Below are 17,997 nucleotides of genomic sequence, written 5' to 3'. Positions count from 1 at the left end.
GTTGCAAGTGAAAATCTATGTCTATGACTGAGTTTGCATTACTGCTTATTTTGACCACTGCTGGCTCTGAAAAGCTCATTTTCAACGTTCAATTCAGAATGTGATAAAACCAGATCCAGCTACTAAAATGCATCATTCTTTTTGTTTTAGACAATATTTCATGCATTGTTAAACATGTTAAAGCAAGTTGCAAGTGAAAATCTATGTCTATGACTGAGTTTGCATTACTGCTTATTTTGACCTCTGCTGGCTCTGAAAAGCTCATTTTCAACGTTCAATTCAGAATGTGATAAAACCAGATCCAGCCACTAAAAGGCATTTTCTTTTTGTTTTAGACAACAATTCATGCACTGTTAAATATGTTTAAGAAAGTTGCAAGTGAAAATCTATGTCTGACTGAGTTTGCATTACTGCTTATTTTGACCTCTGCTGGCTCTGAAAAGCTCATTTTCAACGTTCAATTCAGAATGTGATAAAACCAGATCCAGCTACTAAAATGCATCATTCTTTTTGTTTTAGACAACATTTCATGCACTGTTAAAAATGTTAAAGCAAGTTGCAAGTGAAAATCTATGTCTATGACTGAGTTTGCATTACTGCTTATTTTGACCTCTGCTGGCTCTGAAAAGCTCATTTTCAACGTTCAAGTCAGAATGTGATAAAACCAGATCCAGCTACTAAAATGCATCATTCTTTTTGTTTTAGACAATATTTCATGCACTGTTAAACATGTTAAAGCAAGTTGCAAGTGAAAATCTATGTCTATGACTGAGTTTGCATTACTGCTTATTTTGACCTCTGCTGGCTCTGAAAAGCTCATTTTCAACGTTCAATTCAGAATGTGATAAAACCAGATCCAGCTACTTAAATGCATCATTCTTTTTGTTTTAGACAACATTTCATGCACTGTTAAACATGTTAAAGCAAGTTGCAAGTGAAAATCTATGTCTATGACTGAGTTTGCATTACTGCTTATTTTGACCTCTGCTGGCTCTGAAAAGCTCATTTTCAACGTTCAATTCAGAATGTGATAAAACCAGATCCAGCCACTAAAAGGCATTTTCTTTTTGTTTTAGACAACAATTCATGCACTGTTAAATATGTTTAAGAAAGTTGCAAGTGAAAATCTATGTCTGACTGAGTTTGCATTACTGCTTATTTTGACCTCTGCTGGCTCTGAAAAGCTCATTTTCAACGTTCAATTCAGAATGTGATAAAACCAGATCCAGCTACTAAAATGCATCATTCTTTTTGTTTTAGACAACATTTCATGCACTGTTAAACATGTTAAAGCAAGTTGCAAGTGAAAATCTATGTCTATGACTGAGTTTGCATTACTGCTTATTTTGACCTCTGCTGGCTCTGAAAAGCTCATTTTCAACGTTCAAGTCAGAATGTGATAAAACCAGATCCAGCTACTAAAATGCATCAAACTTTTTGTTTTAGACAACATTTCATGCACTGTTAAACATGTTAAAGCAAGTTGCAAGTGAAAATCTATGTCTGACTGAGTTTGCATTACTGCTTATTTTGACCTCTGCTGGCTCTGAAAAGCTCATTTTCAACGTTCAATTCAGAATGTGATAAAACCAGATCCAGCTACTAAAATGCATCATTCTTTTTGTTTTAGACAATATTTCATGCATTGTTAAACATGTTAAAGCAAGTTGCAAGTGAAAATCTATGTCTATGACTGAGTTTGCATTACTGCTTATTTTGACCTCTGCTGGCTCTGAAAAGCTCATTTTCAACGTTCAATTCAGAATGTGATAAAACCAGATCCAGCTACTTAAATGCATCATTTTCAACGTTCAATTCAGAATGTGATAAAACCAGATCCAGCCACTAAAAAGCATTTTCTTTTTGTTTTAGACAACAATTCATGCACTGTTAAATATGTTTAAGAAAGTTGCAAGTGAAAATCTATGTCTATGACTGAGTTTGCATTACTGCTTATTTTGACCACTGCTGGCTCTGAAAAGCTCATTTTCAACGTTCAATTCAGAATGTGATAAAACCAGATCCAGCTACTAAAATGCATCATTCTTTTTGTTTTAGACAATATTTCATGCATTGTTAAACATGTTAAAGCAAGTTGCAAGTGAAAATCTATGTCTATGACTGAGTTTGCATTACTGCTTATTTTGACCTCTGCTGGCTCTGAAAAGCTCATTTTCAACGTTCAATTCAGAATGTGATAAAACCAGATCCAGCCACTAAAAGGCATTTTCTTTTTGTTTTAGACAACAATTCATGCACTGTTAAATATGTTTAAGAAAGTTGCAAGTGAAAATCTATGTCTGACTGAGTTTGCATTACTGCTTATTTTGACCTCTGCTGGCTCTGAAAAGCTCATTTTCAACGTTCAATTCAGAATGTGATAAAACCAGATCCAGCTACTAAAATGCATCATTCTTTTTGTTTTAGACAACATTTCATGCACTGTTAAACATGTTAAAGCAAGTTGCAAGTGAAAATCTATGTCTATGACTGAGTTTGCATTACTGCTTATTTTGACCTCTGCTGGCTCTGAAAAGCTCATTTTCAACGTTCAAGTCAGAATGTGATAAAACCAGATCCAGCTACTAAAATGCATCAAACTTTTTGTTTTAGACAACATTTCATGCACTGTTAAACATGTTAAAGCAAGTTGCAAGTGAAAATCTATGTATATGACTGAGTTTGCTTTACTGCTTATTTTGACCTCTGCTGGCTCTGAAAAGCTCATTTTCAACGTTCAATTCAGAATGTGATAAAACCAGATCCAGCTACTAAAATGCATCATTCTTTTTGTTTTAGACAACATTTCATGCACTGTTAAACATGTTAAAGCAAGTTGCAAGTGAAAATCTATGTCTATGACTGAGTTTGCATTACTGCTTATTTTGACCTCTGCTGGCTCTGAAAAGCTCATTTTCAACGTTCAATTCAGAATGTGATAAAACCAGATCCAGCTACTAAAATGCATCAAACTTTTTGTTTTAGACAACATTTCATGCACTGTTAAACATGATAAAGCAAGTTGCAAGTGAAAATCTATGTCTATGACTGAGTTTGCATTACTGCTTATTTTGACCTCTGCTGGCTCTGAAAAGCTCATTTTCAACGTTCAATTCAGAATGTGATAAAACCAGATCCAGCCACTATAAAGCATTTTCTTTTTGTTTTAGACAACATTTCATGCACTGTTAAACATGTTAAAGCAAGTTGCAAGTGGAAATCTATGTCTATGACTGAGTTTGCATTACTGCTTATTCTGACCTCTGCTGGCTCTGAAAAGCTCATTTTCATCGTTCAATTCAGAATGTGATAAAACCAGATCCAGCTACTAAAATGCATCATTCTTTTTGTTTTAGACAACAATTCATGCACTGTTAAATATGTTTAAGAAAGTTGCAAGTGAAAATCTATGTCTATGACTGAGTTTGCATTACTGCTTATTTTGACCACTGCTGGCTCTGAAAAGCTCATTTTCAACATTCAATTCAGAATGTGATAAAACCAGATCCAGCTACTAAAATACATCATTCTTTTTGTTTTAGACAATATTTCATGCATTGTTAAACATGTTAAAGTAAGTTGCAAGTGAAAATCTATGTCTATGACTGAGTTTGCATTACTGCTTATTTTGACCTCTGCTGGCTCTGAAAAGCTCATTTTCAACGTTCAATTCAGAATGTGATAAAACCAGATCCAGCTACTAAAATACATCATTCTTTTTGTTTTAGACAATATTTCATGCATTGTTAAAAATGTTAAAGCAAGTTGCAAGTGAAAATCTATGTCTATGACTGAGTTTGCATTACTGCTTATTTTGACCTCTGCTGGCTCTGAAAAGCTCAATTTTTAACGTTCAATTCAGAATGTGATAAAACCAGATCCAGCTACTAAAATGCATCAAACTTTTTGTTTTAGACAACATTTCATGCACTGTTAAACATGATAAAGCAAGTTGCAAGTGAAAATCTATGTCTATGACTGAGTTTGCATTACTGCTTATTTTGACCTCTGCTGGCTCTGAAAAGCTCATTTTCAACGTTCAATTCAGAATGTGATAAAACCAGATCCAGCCACTATAAAGCATTTTCTTTTTGTTTTAGACAACATTTCATGCACTGTTAAACATGTTAAAGCAAGTTGCAAGTGGAAATCTATGTCTATGACTGAGTTTGCATTACTGCTTATTCTGACCTCTGCTGGCTCTGAAAAGCTCATTTTCATCGTTCAATTCAGAATGTGATAAAACCAGATCCAGCTACTAAAATGCATCATTCTTTTTGTTTTAGACAACATTTCATGCACAGTTAAACATGTTAAAGCAAGTTGCAAGTGAAAATCTATGTCTATGACTGAGTTTGCATTACTGCTTATTTTGACCTCTGCTGGCTCTGAAAAGCTCATTTTCAATGTTCAATTCAGAATGTGATAAAACCAGATCCAGCCACTAAAAAGCATTTTTTTTTTTAATTTAGACAACATTTCATGCACTGTCAAATATGTTTAAGAAAGTTGCAAGTGAAAATCTATGTCTATGACTGAGTTTGCATTACTGCTTATTTTGACCTCTGCTGGCTCTGAAAAGCTCATTTTCAACGTTCAATTCAGAATGTGATAAAACCAGATCCAGCCACTAAAAAGCAATTTCTTTTTGTTTTAGACAACATTTCATGCACTGTTAAACATGTTAAAGCAAGTTGCAAGTGAAAATCTATGTCTCTGACTGAGTTTGCATTACTGCTTATTTTGACCTCTGCTGGCTGAGAACAGCTCATTTTCAACGTTCAATTCAGAATGTGATAAAACCAGATCCAGCTACTAAAATGCATCAAACTTTTTGTTTTAGACAACATTTCATGCACTGTTAAACATGTTAAAGCAAGTTGCAAGTGAAAATCTATGTATATGACTGAGTTTGCATTACTGCTTATTTTGACCTCTGCTGGCTCTGAAAAGCTCATTTTCAACGTTCAATTCAGAATGTGATAAAACCAGATCCAGCTACTAAAATGCATCATTCTTTTTGTTTTAGACAATATTTCATGCATTGTTAAACATGTTAAAGCAAGTTGCAAGTGAAAATCTATGTCTATGACTGAGTTTGCATTACTGCTTATTTTGACCTCTGCTGGCTCTGAAAAGCTCATTTTCAACGTTCAATTCAGAATGTGATAAAACCAGATCCAGCCACTAAAAGGCATTTTCTTTTTGTTTTAGACAACAATTCATGCACTGTTAAATATGTTTAAGAAAGTTGCAAGTGAAAATCTATGTCTGACTGAGTTTGCATTACTGCTTATTTTGACCTCTGCTGGCTCTGAAAAGCTCATTTTCAACGTTCAATTCAGAATGTGATAAAACCAGATCCAGCTACTAAAATGCATCATTCTTTTTGTTTTAGACAATATTTCATGCATTGTTAAACATGTTAAAGCAAGTTGCAAGTGAAAATCTATGTCTATGACTGAGTTTGCATTACTGCTTATTTTGACCTCTGCTGGCTCTGAAAAGCTCATTTTCAACGTTCAATTCAGAATGTGATAAAACCAGATCCAGCTACTAAAATGCATCAAACTTTTTGTTTTAGACAACATTTCATGCACTGTTAAACATGTTAAAGCAAGTTGCAAGTGAAAATCTATGTATATGACTGAGTTTGCATTACTGCTTATTTTGACCTCTGCTGGCTCTGAAAAGCTCATTTTCAATGTTCAATTCAGAATGTGATAAAACCAGATCCAGCTACTAAATTGCATCAAACTTTTTGTTTTAGACAACATTTCATGCACTGTTAAACATGTTAAAGCAAGTTGCAAGTGAAAATCTATGTCTATGACTGAGTTTGCATTACTGCTTATTTTGACCTCTGCTGGCTCTGAAAAGCTCATTTTCAACGTTCAATTCAGAATGTGATAAAACCAGATCCAGCCACTAAAAGGCATTTTCTTTTTGTTTTAGACAACAATTCATGCACTGTTAAATATGTTTAAGAAAGTTGCAAGTGAAAATCTATGTCTGACTGAGTTTGCATTACTGCTTATTTTGACCTCTGCTGGCTCTGAAAAGCTCATTTTCAACGTTCAATTCAGAATGTGATAAAACCAGATCCAGCTACTAAAATGCATCATTCTTTTTGTTTTAGACAATATTTCATGCATTGTTAAACATGTTAAAGCAAGTTGCAAGTGAAAATCTATGTCTATGACTGAGTTTGCATTACTGCTTATTTTGACCTCTGCTGGCTCTGAAAAGCTCATTTTCAACGTTCAATTCAGAATGTGATAAAACCAGATCCAGCTACTAAAATGCATCATTCTTTTTGTTTTAGACAACATTTCATGCACTGTTAAACATGTTAAAGCAAGTTGCAAGTGAAAATCTATGTCTATGACTGAGTTTGCATTACTGCTTATTTTGACCTCTGCTGGCTCTGAAAAGCTCATTTTCAACGTTCAATTCAGAATGTGATAAAACCAGATCCAGCCACTAAAAGGCATTTTCTTTTTGTTTTAGACAACAATTCATGCACTGTTAAATATGTTAAAGCAAGTTGCAAGTGAAAATCTATGTCTATGACTGAGTTTGCATTACTGCTTATTTTGACCTCTGCTGGCTCTGAAAAGCTCATTTTCAACGTTCAATTCAGAATGTGATAAAACCAGATCCAGCTACTAAAATGCATCAAACTTTTTGTTTTAGACAACATTTCATGCACTGTTAAACATGTTAAAGCAAGTTGCAAGTAAAAATCTATGTATATGACTGAGTTTGCTTTACTGCTTATTTTGACCTCTGCTGGCTCTGAAAAGCTCATTTTCAACGTTCAATTCAGAATGTGATAAAACCAGATCCAGCTACTAAAATGCATCAAACTTTTTGTTTTAGACAACATTTCATGCACTGTTAAACATGTTAAAGCAAATTGCAAGTGAAAATCTATGTCTATGACTGAGTTTGCATTACTGCTTATTTTGACCTCTGCTGGCTCTGAAAAGCTCATTTTCAACGTTCAATTCAGAATGTGATAAAACCAGATCCAGCCACTAAAAAAGCATTTTCTTTTTGTTTTAGACAACATTTCATGCACTGTTAAACATGTTAAAGCAAGTTGCAAGTGAAAATCTATGTCTATGACTGAGTTTGCATTACTGCTTATTTTGACCTCTGCTGGCTCTGAAAAGCTCATTTTCAACGTTCAATTCAGAATGTGATAAAACCAGATCCAGCCACTAAAAAGCATTTTTTTTTTAATTTAGACAATGAGAGAACATTCTGTCTCTTTTTTAGTGTGCTTGCAGCTACGTGCAGAAGTGCTTGTGGTTTTGTGTATATGTGTGTATATGTCAGAAATATGAGGCCATGGTCTGGTTTCAGTCTTGCAGGTGTTAAAAATATGAGACCATGGTCTGGTTTCATTTCGCAGCTTCACCCACGCTGGAAAATTCCACTATGCTCAGATATGAAATATGCTGATTCATGTTAAGACAAAATGCTGTATGACTAGCCCATATTTGGAGTGCCTTTCTGCTATCAGCCCCTGTGTATAAATATCCCTGTCCATCCTGTGTTGTCAGGCTTGCAGAATAAACCATTCTAACTACAGTTTGGTCTCTTCTCATGTCTCCGGGTCGACCTGCTGAACTTTGCTGAATCTGGTGCCTAATATAGGGGAAATCTTACAGATCTGGGGGCTCGTCCGGGATACATCTGATCAGGTAAGAGAATTTTTATTCACACTGCCTGTTCCGGTGTATCTCAGGGGATTGTGTAAGACTTGTGTTGTTGTACCCGATTAAATTTGGGTTCCACAAGCAGCTGACGTCTGTGTTACTGGCACAGAGTATCCTGTCACTTACTTATGCGGTAGTAAGTTGCGCAGAAGGATTTGTGTTGTCGTACCCGATTAAATTTGGGTTCCACAAATCAGGAAAATTTCTTAATTCGACACTGGTTATCCTGTCAAGTTTACTTCAAACAGTAAATTGCACAGAAGGATTTGTGTTGTTGTACCCGATTAAATTTGGGTTCCACAAATCAGGGGTTTAATAAATTTTAGTAAATAAGTATTACGCACCAGCTTCAGCAATATGGGACAAGGATATCCAAAACCAGAACCCAGTGAGAGTCCAAAGCAATGGATGGATAGATGTGGGTGGGGATTTTACACTGAACCCTGGCTGTCCAATTTAGCTGGGTGGACAGAGGGACAATCTCAATGGAGAGACTTTCCTAGGGAAGGAACATTTGACCCAGGTTTCCTTCAGTTAGCTTACAAATTGATATGGGGATCCAGAATGGAATGACCAATATATGATGAATGGATATGACACATGGTATAAAATGAGCTCCATATGGAGGGATAAAAAAAAAAAGAAAAAAAAAAGGCATTTTTACACCTAAATTTTGAAAAAATTTTGAAATCTGTCCCCAAACCTAAAAGCAGAAGTAATACTGCCCTTACGGCAGATAAGAGAGGCTCTCTTGCAGCTGCTAAAACCACCATGACGTCACCACCCCCTTATACGGGGCCTTCGCAATCTATCTCATGCTCTGCCAGCGCTCCTCCTGCAGTGCCTTCTATTTATCCGTCTCTGACAGAAATGATTAAAACTAAACCAGACCCCTCCGACAGCACGGAGGGCACTACTTCAGCCTCTAATGTGGCTGCGGTATGGGTTGCTAAACCACGAGGGATAGAGATAATTCCGCCCTCACCCTCTGTTCTGAAGGATCTCATATCTCTTCTGCCCGAAGTGGACAAACCACTGCAATTTGTAGACATGCTGTTGCGCAGCTCGCGTCACTGCCAACTAATTGGGGCAGATTATCGATTTATCCTTCAAACCAAAATGGGTTCGTCCTATGACGATGACGAAATAACAACAAAAATACCTGCTCTTGATCCCAAGCTTGATATAGTACAAACAGAAACTGTTAAGGAAGAAACAGATGATAAAAAGACACATACTCGTATAAAAACACGCCTCGCGTGGAAAGATGATCAGGAGGAGCTCCTGACAAATCTAAAACAGCAGCTTACTAAATACTTAGTACCACACTTACTGGTCTGAATGTGACGCCACGACTGATCCTAATGGAATAATGCTAGATGGCAAAGGCCGTTTATGCCTGCCATCATCCTGTGCACCTTTTCTCGTCCGCGAGTTTCACGGTGTTACACACCGCGGCCGAAGAGGGGTAATAGACACAATGAGTTAATAGACACAATGAGTTAATAGACACAATGAGTTAATAGACACAATGAGTTCCTTTTTATGCATCAATAATTTACAGCACCATGTCAATAACACGCTAGATAGATGTTTGATATGTGCTCAAAATAATATCACTAAACCTCAAGCTAAACATCAACAATTGCCCCTTCCTGAAACACCTTTTCAGGAATGGCAGGTAGATTTCACACATCTGCCAAAGAGGGGTCCTAATAAATATTTACTGGTTTTTGTGGACAAATTTTCAAAATGGGTTGAAGCCTTCCCATGCAGTAAGGAAGATGCTAATACACTTGTCAGATGTTTGACAAGAGAAATCATTCCAAGATATGGTATACCATGTGCCATAGACTCAGATAAGGGAACCTCATTTACTGCGAAAGTAATACAAAATCTAGCTAAAGAACTCCAAATTAATTGGCAGCTACATATTCCCTATCATCCACAATCATCTGGCATAGTAGAACGAACTAATAGGACCATCAAGGACAAATTAAGAAAGGCTATGCAACATGCAGGGCACTCAAATTGGCTCGCCTTGCTACCTCTCGTTTTAGCAGACATGAGGATGTTTCCTCACAAAAGTCTTCACGGTCTCTCTCCTTATGAGACTGTGATGGGACGACCCTTTCCCTCACCATGGAGGCAAAGGGGTACCACACTGGGTGACGGTTCTTTGGATATCCATATGAGTGAATGTGCACAACAGCTACTAACAACATTGCATGCATACTGGACTAACATACATTCTGGTTCAGCCCCGATGCCGGTAGACCCAACACACCCCTTTAAGGTTGGTGACAGAGTAATGATTAGACAGTTCAATAAAATGAGCACAGAACTGGGGGACCCCAAATATGGCCCCCCAACGGATGTCGTGGCTGTAACCAGAACCGCCGTTTTAACCTCCTCTTCTCCACAGTGGATCCATCCAACCAGGATAAAATGAGCACCTATTGAATAATAAAAATGTATAAGTTTTGTACTATGATAATCTGTCTGCAGACTCTCTTTGTTTTACAGATTTTGGGGGCCCCCTCAGCACAGACGACACCTCTACAGCTGCAATTCACCTCTACAGCTGCACAATTGCGTTTGGGAGACAGATGGGAGCTAAACACGTAGCACTGTCTACCTTAAGGCAAGGGTCAGCATGACTTCCTTTTGCTGCGGACAATTGGACTGTTTCTCTTTCTTGTTGTACAAGTTGATCCAGCCAGGCTGAAACGCTGGACACATGATCATGAATTTGGATGGGCAGAGGATGGGGCTGACAATCCTATTGGAACTAATATGTGGTATCAATAAGTGAAGGTTTTAGCTAGATCATATAATGTATCTGGTTGTTATGTATGTTCTGTTATGCCTCATTCAGCCAAACAAACCCCTCTTTATGCCAAACCCATGAATAAAACAGCTGCTAAATGTTTTGCCAGTTTTGCAGGATCAGGGTACCACGACCCATATATAATTGTCGATGACTACGATCCATACCGGATTGGCATTAGAAATGGTACATGTGATGCTCTATTTTGGGTAAAATTTGGCCACGCTAAACCCTCACCTATTAGCCACAAGGTTTTTATTAACCACTCTATTACACACCCTATGTGTTATAACCAGACCATGGGCTCTCATTTCATGGGAAGCACTGTTAACTGTCAACAAATTGCCTCCTCGGGAGAGGGGGCCCCAGTCGACATCTCAGGACCCTCAAACGGCACTTATGTGGTCCAGGGTGGGTGGTGGTTGTGTGGAAAAAACGCCTACATGTCCCTACCGGCCAACTGGACGGGGCAGTGTGCCCCTGTGCATGTGACTGATCACACCTTTATTGTGACAGCCCAGGTCCTGTCAGCGCAGCAAAGAGTTAAACGCAGTGTCCCTGAAATGAAGCCCCATGACTCTGTATGGGGTACTGACGTGCCCGAGGATTTCAAATTATGGACCACTGGTAGTAAAGTGGTATTGGCTCTATTTCCGCAAATAGGTGTGGGAAAAGCTCTACTAAGAATTGAGACCCTGGACTATCGCATGGGCCTATTCCTGAATGCCTCAAAAATAATTAATGAGGCCCAGAATAAGGAGCTGGGTAATCTACGTACCATGGTTTTGCAAAATAGAATGGCTCTAGATCTCCTAACAGCATCCCAGGGGGGGGTATGTAAATGAGTACTGCTATGTCTACTCTCCAAGGGTTAAAAATTGCTATGACTTCTGATTATGTCCCAGACACCACATGGGGTTGGATGATGGGTCTGTTCGGCTGGGTGACTCCTTTCCTTACTATGATAATTCCTGTATGTATTATTTTCCTTCTTATTTGTTGTTGTGGTCCTTTTCTCTTGCAATGTTTAATGAATCGAATCTATGCTACAATGGACAGTATGATGGGTCAACGGTATGATAAGATTCCTCTGCGTTAGGCCTTTGGCCTAAAAGAGGGGACTGAGAGAACATTCTGTCTCTTTTTTAGTGTGCTTGCAGCTACGTGCAGAAGTGCTTGTGGTTGTGTGTATATGTGTGTATATGTCAGAAATATGAGGCCATGGTCTGGTTTCAGTCTTGCAGGTGTTAAAAATATGAGACCATGGTCTGGTTTCATTTCGCAGCTTCACCCACGCTGGAAAATTCCACTATGCTCAGATATGAAATATGCTGATTCATGTTAAGACAAAATGCTGTATGACTAGCCCATATTTGGAGTGCCTTTCTGCTATCAGCCCCTGTGTATAAATATCCCTGTCCATCCTGTGTTGTCAGGCTTGCAGAATAAACCATTCTAACTACAGTTTGGTCTCTTCTCATGTCTCCGGGTCGACCTGCTGAACTTTGCTGAATCTGGTGCCTAATATAGGGGAAATCTTACAGACAACATTTCATGCACTGTCAAATATGTTTAAGAAAGTTGCAAGTGAAAATCTATGTCTATGACTGAGTTTGCATTACTGCTTATTTTGACCTCTGCTGGCTCTGAAAAGCTCATTTTCAACGTTCAATTCAGAATGTGATAAAACCAGATCCAGCCACTAAAAAGCAATTTCTTTTTGTTTTAGACAACATTTCATGCACTGTTAAACATGTTAAAGCAAGTTGCAAGTGAAAATCTATGTCTCTGACTGAGTTTGCATTACTGCTTATTTTGACCTCTGCTGGCTGAGAACAGCTCATTTTCAACGTTCAATTCAGAATGTGATAAAACCAGATCCAGCTACTAAAATGCATCAAACTTTTTGTTTTAGACAACATTTCATGCACTGTTAAACATGTTAAAGCAAGTTGCAAGTGAAAATCTATGTATATGACTGAGTTTGCATTACTGCTTATTTTGACCTCTGCTGGCTCTGAAAAGCTCATTTTCAACGTTCAATTCAGAATGTGATAAAACCAGATCCAGCTACAAAAATGCATCAAACTTTTTGTTTTAGACAACATTTCATGCACTGTTAAACATGTTAAAGCAAGTTGCAAGTGAAAATCTATGTCTATGACTGAGTTTGCATTACTGCTTATTTTGACCTCTGCTGGCTCTGAAAAGCTCATTTTCAACGTTCAATTCAGAATGTGATAAAACCAGATCCAGCCACTAAAAGGCATTTTCTTTTTGTTTTAGACAACAATTCATGCACTGTTAAATATGTTTAAGAAAGTTGCAAGTGAAAATCTATGTCTGACTGAGTTTGCATTACTGCTTATTTTGACCTCTGCTGGCTCTGAAAAGCTCATTTTCAACGTTCAATTCAGAATGTGATAAAACCAGATCCAGCTACTAAAATGCATCATTCTTTTTGTTTTAGACAATATTTCATGCATTGTTAAACATGTTAAAGCAAGTTGCAAGTGAAAATCTATGTCTATGACTGAGTTTGCATTACTGCTTATTTTGACCTCTGCTGGCTCTGAAAAGCTCATTTTCAACGTTCAATTCAGAATGTGATAAAACCAGATCCAGCTACTAAAATGCATCATTCTTTTTGTTTTAGACAACATTTCATGCACTGTTAAACATGTTAAAGCAAGTTGCAAGTGAAAATCTATGTCTATGACTGAGTTTGCATTACTGCTTATTTTGACCTCTGCTGGCTCTGAAAAGCTCATTTTCAACGTTCAATTCAGAATGTGATAAAACCAGATCCAGCCACTAAAAGGCATTTTCTTTTTGTTTTAGACAACAATTCATGCACTGTTAAATATGTTTAAGAAAGTTGCAAGTGAAAATCTATGTCTGACTGAGTTTGCATTACTGCTTATTTTGACCTCTGCTGGCTCTGAAAAGCTCATTTTCAACGTTCAATTCAGAATGTGATAAAACCAGATCCAGCTACTAAAATGCATCATTCTTTTTGTTTTAGACAATATTTCATGCATTGTTAAACATGTTAAAGCAAGTTGCAAGTGAAAATCTATGTCTATGACTGAGTTTGCATTACTGCTTATTTTGACCTCTGCTGGCTCTGAAAAGCTCATTTTCAACGTTCAATTCAGAATGTGATAAAACCAGATCAGGCTACTAAAATGCATCAAACTTTTTGTTTTAGACAACATTTCATGCACTGTTAAACATGTTAAAGCAAGTTGCAAGTGAAAATCTATGTATATGACTGAGTTTGCTTTACTGCTTATTTTGACCTCTGCTGGCTCTGAAAAGCTCATTTTCAACGTTCAATTTAGAATGTGATAAAACCAGATCCAGCTACTAAAATGCATCAAACTTTTTGTTTTAGACAACATTTCATGCACTGTTAAACATGTTAAAGCAAATTGCAAGTGAAAATCTATGTCTATGACTGAGTTTGCATTACTGCTTATTTTGACCTCTGCTGGCTCTGAAAAGCTCATTTTCAACGTTCAATTCAGAATGTGATAAAACCAGATCCAGCCACTAAAAAAGCATTTTCTTTTTGTTTTAGACAACATTTCATGCACTGTTAAACATGTTAAAGCAAGTTGCAAGTGAAAATCTATGTCTATGACTGAGTTTGCATTACTGCTTATTTTGACCTCTGCTGGCTCTGAAAAGCTCATTTTCAACATTCAATTCAGAATGTGATAAAACCAGATCCAGCTACTAAAATGCATCATTCTTTTTGTTTTAGACAACATTTCATGCACTGTTAAACATGTTAAAGCAAGTTTCAAGTGAAAATCTATGTCTATGACTGAGTTTGCATTACTGCTTATTTTGACCTCTGCTGGCTCTAAAAAACTCATTTTCAACGTTCAATTCAGAATGTGATAAAACCAGATCCAGCCACTAAAAAGCATTTTCTTTTTGTTTTAGACAACAATTCATGCACTGTTAAATATGTTTAAGAAAGTTGCAAGTGAAAATCTATGTCTATGACTGAGTTTGCATTACTGCTTATTTTGACCACTGCTGGCTCTGAAAAGCTCATTTTCAACGTTCAATTCAGAATGTGATAAAACCAGATCCAGCTACTAAAATACATCATTCTTTTTGTTTTAGAAAATATTTCATGCATTGTTAAACATGTTAAAGCAAGTTGCAAGTGAAAATCTATGTCTATGACTGAGTTTGCATTACTGCTTATTTTGACCTCTGCTGGCTCTGAAAAGCTCATTTTTAACGTTCAATTCAGAATGTGATAAAACCAGATCCAGCTACTAAAATGCATCAAACTTTTTGTTTTAGACAACATTTCATGCACTGTTAAACATGATAAAGCAAGTTGCAAGTGAAAATCTATGTCTATGACTGAGTTTGCATTACTGCTTATTTTGACTTCTGCTGGCTCTGAAAAGCTCATTTTCAACGTTCAATTCAGAATGTGATAAAACCAGATCCAGCCACTATAAAGCATTTTCTTTTTGTTTTAGACAACATTTCATGCACTGTTAAACATGTTAAAGCAAGTTGCAAGTGGAAATCTATGTCTATGACTGAGTTTGCATTACTGCTTATTCTGACCTCTGCTGGCTCTGAAAAGCTCATTTTCATCGTTCAATTCAGAATGTGATAAAACCAGATCCAGCTACTAAAATGCATCATTCTTTTTGTTTTAGACAACATTTCATGCACAGTTAAACATGTTAAAGCAAGTTGCAAGTGAAAATCTATGTCTATGACTGAGTTTGCATTACTGCTTATTTTGACCTCTGCTGGCTCTGAAAAGCTCATTTTCAATGTTCAATTCAGAATGTGATAAAACCAGATCCAGCCACTAAAAAGCATTTTTTTTTTAATTTAGACAACATTTCATGCACTGTCAAATATGTTTAAGAAAGTTGCAAGTGAAAATCTATGTCTATGACTGAGTTTGCATTACTGCTTATTTTGACCTCTGCTGGCTCTGAAAAGCTCATTTTCAACGTTCAATTCAGAATGTGATAAAACCAGATCCAGCCACTAAAAGGCATTTTCTTTTTGTTTTAGACAACAATTCATGCACTGTTAAATATGTTTAAGAAAGTTGCAAGTGAAAATCTATGTCTGACTGAGTTTGCATTACTCCTTATTTTGACCTCTGCTGGCTCTGAAAAGCTCATTTTCAACGTTCAATTCAGAATGTGATAAAACCAGATCCAGCTACTAAAATGCATCATTCTTTTTGTTTTAGACAATATTTCATGCATTGTTAAACATGTTAAAGCAAGTTGCAAGTGAAAATCTATGTCTATGACTGAGTTTGCATTACTGCTTATTTTGACCTCTGCTGGCTCTGAAAAGCTCATTTTCAACGTTCAATTCAGAATGTGATAAAACCAGATCCAGCTACTAAAATGCATCAAACTTTTTGTTTTAGACAACATTTCATGCACTGTTAAACATGTTAAAGCAAGTTGCAAGTGAAAATCTATGTATATGACTGAGTTTGCTTTACTGCTTATTTTGACCTCTGCTGGCTCTGAAAAGCTCATTTTCAACGTTCAATTCAGAATGTGATAAAACCAGATCCAGCTACTAAAATGCATCAAACTTTTTGTTTTAGACAACATTTCATGCACTGTTAAACATGTTAAAGCAAATTGCAAGTGAAAATCTATGTCTATGACTGAGTTTGCATTACTGCTTATTTTGACCTCTGCTGGCTCTGAAAAGCTCATTTTCAACGTTCAATTCAGAATGTGATAAAACCAGATCCAGCCACTAAAAAAGCATTTTCTTTTTGTTTTAGACAACATTTCATGCACTGTTAAACATGTTAAAGCAAGTTGCAAGTGAAAATCTATGTCTATGACTGAGTTTGCATTACTGCTTATTTTGACCTCTGCTGGCTCTGAAAAGCTCATTTTCAACGTTCAATTCAGAATGTGATAAAACCAGATACAGCTACTAAAATGCATCATTCTTTTTGTTTTAGACAACATTTCATGCACTGTTAAACATGTTAAAGCAAGTTGCAAGTGGAAATCTATGTCTATGACTGAGTTTGCATAACTGCTTATTTTGACCTCTGCTGGCTCTGAAAAGCTCATTTTCAACGTTCAATTCAGAATGTGATAAAACCAGATCCAGCTACTAAAATGCATCATTCTTTTTGTTTTAGACAACATTTCATGCACTGTTAAACATGTTAAAGCAAGTTTCAAGTGAAAATCTATGTCTATGACTGTGTTTGCATTTCTGCTTATTTTGACCTCTGCTGGCTCTGAAAAACTCATTTTCAACGTTCAATTCAGAATGTGATAAAACCAGATCCAGCCACTAAAAAGCATTTTCTTTTTGTTTTAGACAACAATTCATGCACTGTTAAATATGTTTAAGAAAAATGCAAGTGAAAATCTATGTCTATGACTGAGTTTGCATTACTGCTTATTTTGACCACTGCTGGCTCTGAAAAGCTCATTTTCAACGTTCAATTCAGAATGTGATAAAACCAGATCCAGCTACTAAAATACATCATTCTTTTTGTTTTAGACAATATTTCATGCATTGTTAAACATGTTAAAGCAAGTTGCAAGTGAAAATCTATGTCTATGACTGAGTTTGCATTACTGCTTATTTTGACCTCTGCTGGCTCTGAAAAGCTCATTTTTAACGTTCAATTCAGAATGTGATAAAACCAGATCCAGCTACTAAAATGCATCAAACTTTTTGTTTTAGACAACATTTCATGCACTGTTAAACATGATAAAGCAAGTTGCAATTGAAAATCTATGTCTATGACTGAGTTTGCATTACTGCTTATTTTGACCTCTGCTGGCTCTGAAAAGCTCATTTTCAACGTTCAATTCAGAATGTGATAAAACCAGATCCAGCCACTATAAAGCATTTTCTTTTTGTTTTAGACAACATTTCATGCACTGTTAAACATGTTAAAGCAAGTTGCAAGTGGAAATCTATGTCTATGACTGAGTTTGCATTACTGCTTATTCTGACCTCTGCTGGCTCTGAAAAGCTCATTTTCATCGTTCAATTCAGAATGTGATAAAACCAGATCCAGCTACTAAAATGCATCATTCTTTTTGTTTTAGACAACATTTCATGCACAGTTAAACATGTTAAAGCAAGTTGCAAGTGAAAATCTATGTCTATGACTGAGTTTGCATTACTGCTTATTTTAACCTCTGCTGGCTCTGAAAAGCTCATTTTCAATGTTCAATTCAGAATGTGATAAAACCAGATCCAGCCACTAAAAAGCAATTTCTTTTTGTTTTAGACAACATTTCATGCACTGTTAAACATGTTAAAGCAAGTTGCAAGTGAAAATCTATGTATATGACTGAGTTTGCATTACTGCTTATTTTGACCTCTGCTGGCTCTGAAAAGCTCATTTTCAACGTTCAATTCAGAATGTGATAAAAC

At 36.5% G+C, this 17,997-nt stretch overlaps 1 long non-coding RNA gene across 1 annotated transcript; it reads left to right on the top strand.

Moving 5' to 3' along the window:
• The first annotated feature begins 7,569 nt into the window (after positions 1–7,569).
• LOC141380657 (uncharacterized) lies at positions 7,570–12,021 on the top strand. Its single transcript, XR_015523277.1, has 2 exons — positions 7,570–7,712; positions 10,254–12,021. It is a non-coding gene; the product is annotated as an uncharacterized LOC141380657 (long non-coding RNA).
• Positions 12,022–17,997: the final 5,976 nt, after the last annotated feature.

Source organism: Danio rerio, chromosome 23 (assembly GCF_052040795.2).
Source record: "Danio rerio strain M-AB ecotype USA chromosome 23, GRCz13ab, whole genome shotgun sequence".
In the NCBI taxonomy this organism is placed as follows: domain Eukaryota; kingdom Metazoa; phylum Chordata; class Actinopteri; order Cypriniformes; family Danionidae; genus Danio; species Danio rerio.
Note: the sequence above shows the minus strand (reverse complement) of the source record. Positions and strands in the feature narration are given on the sequence as shown.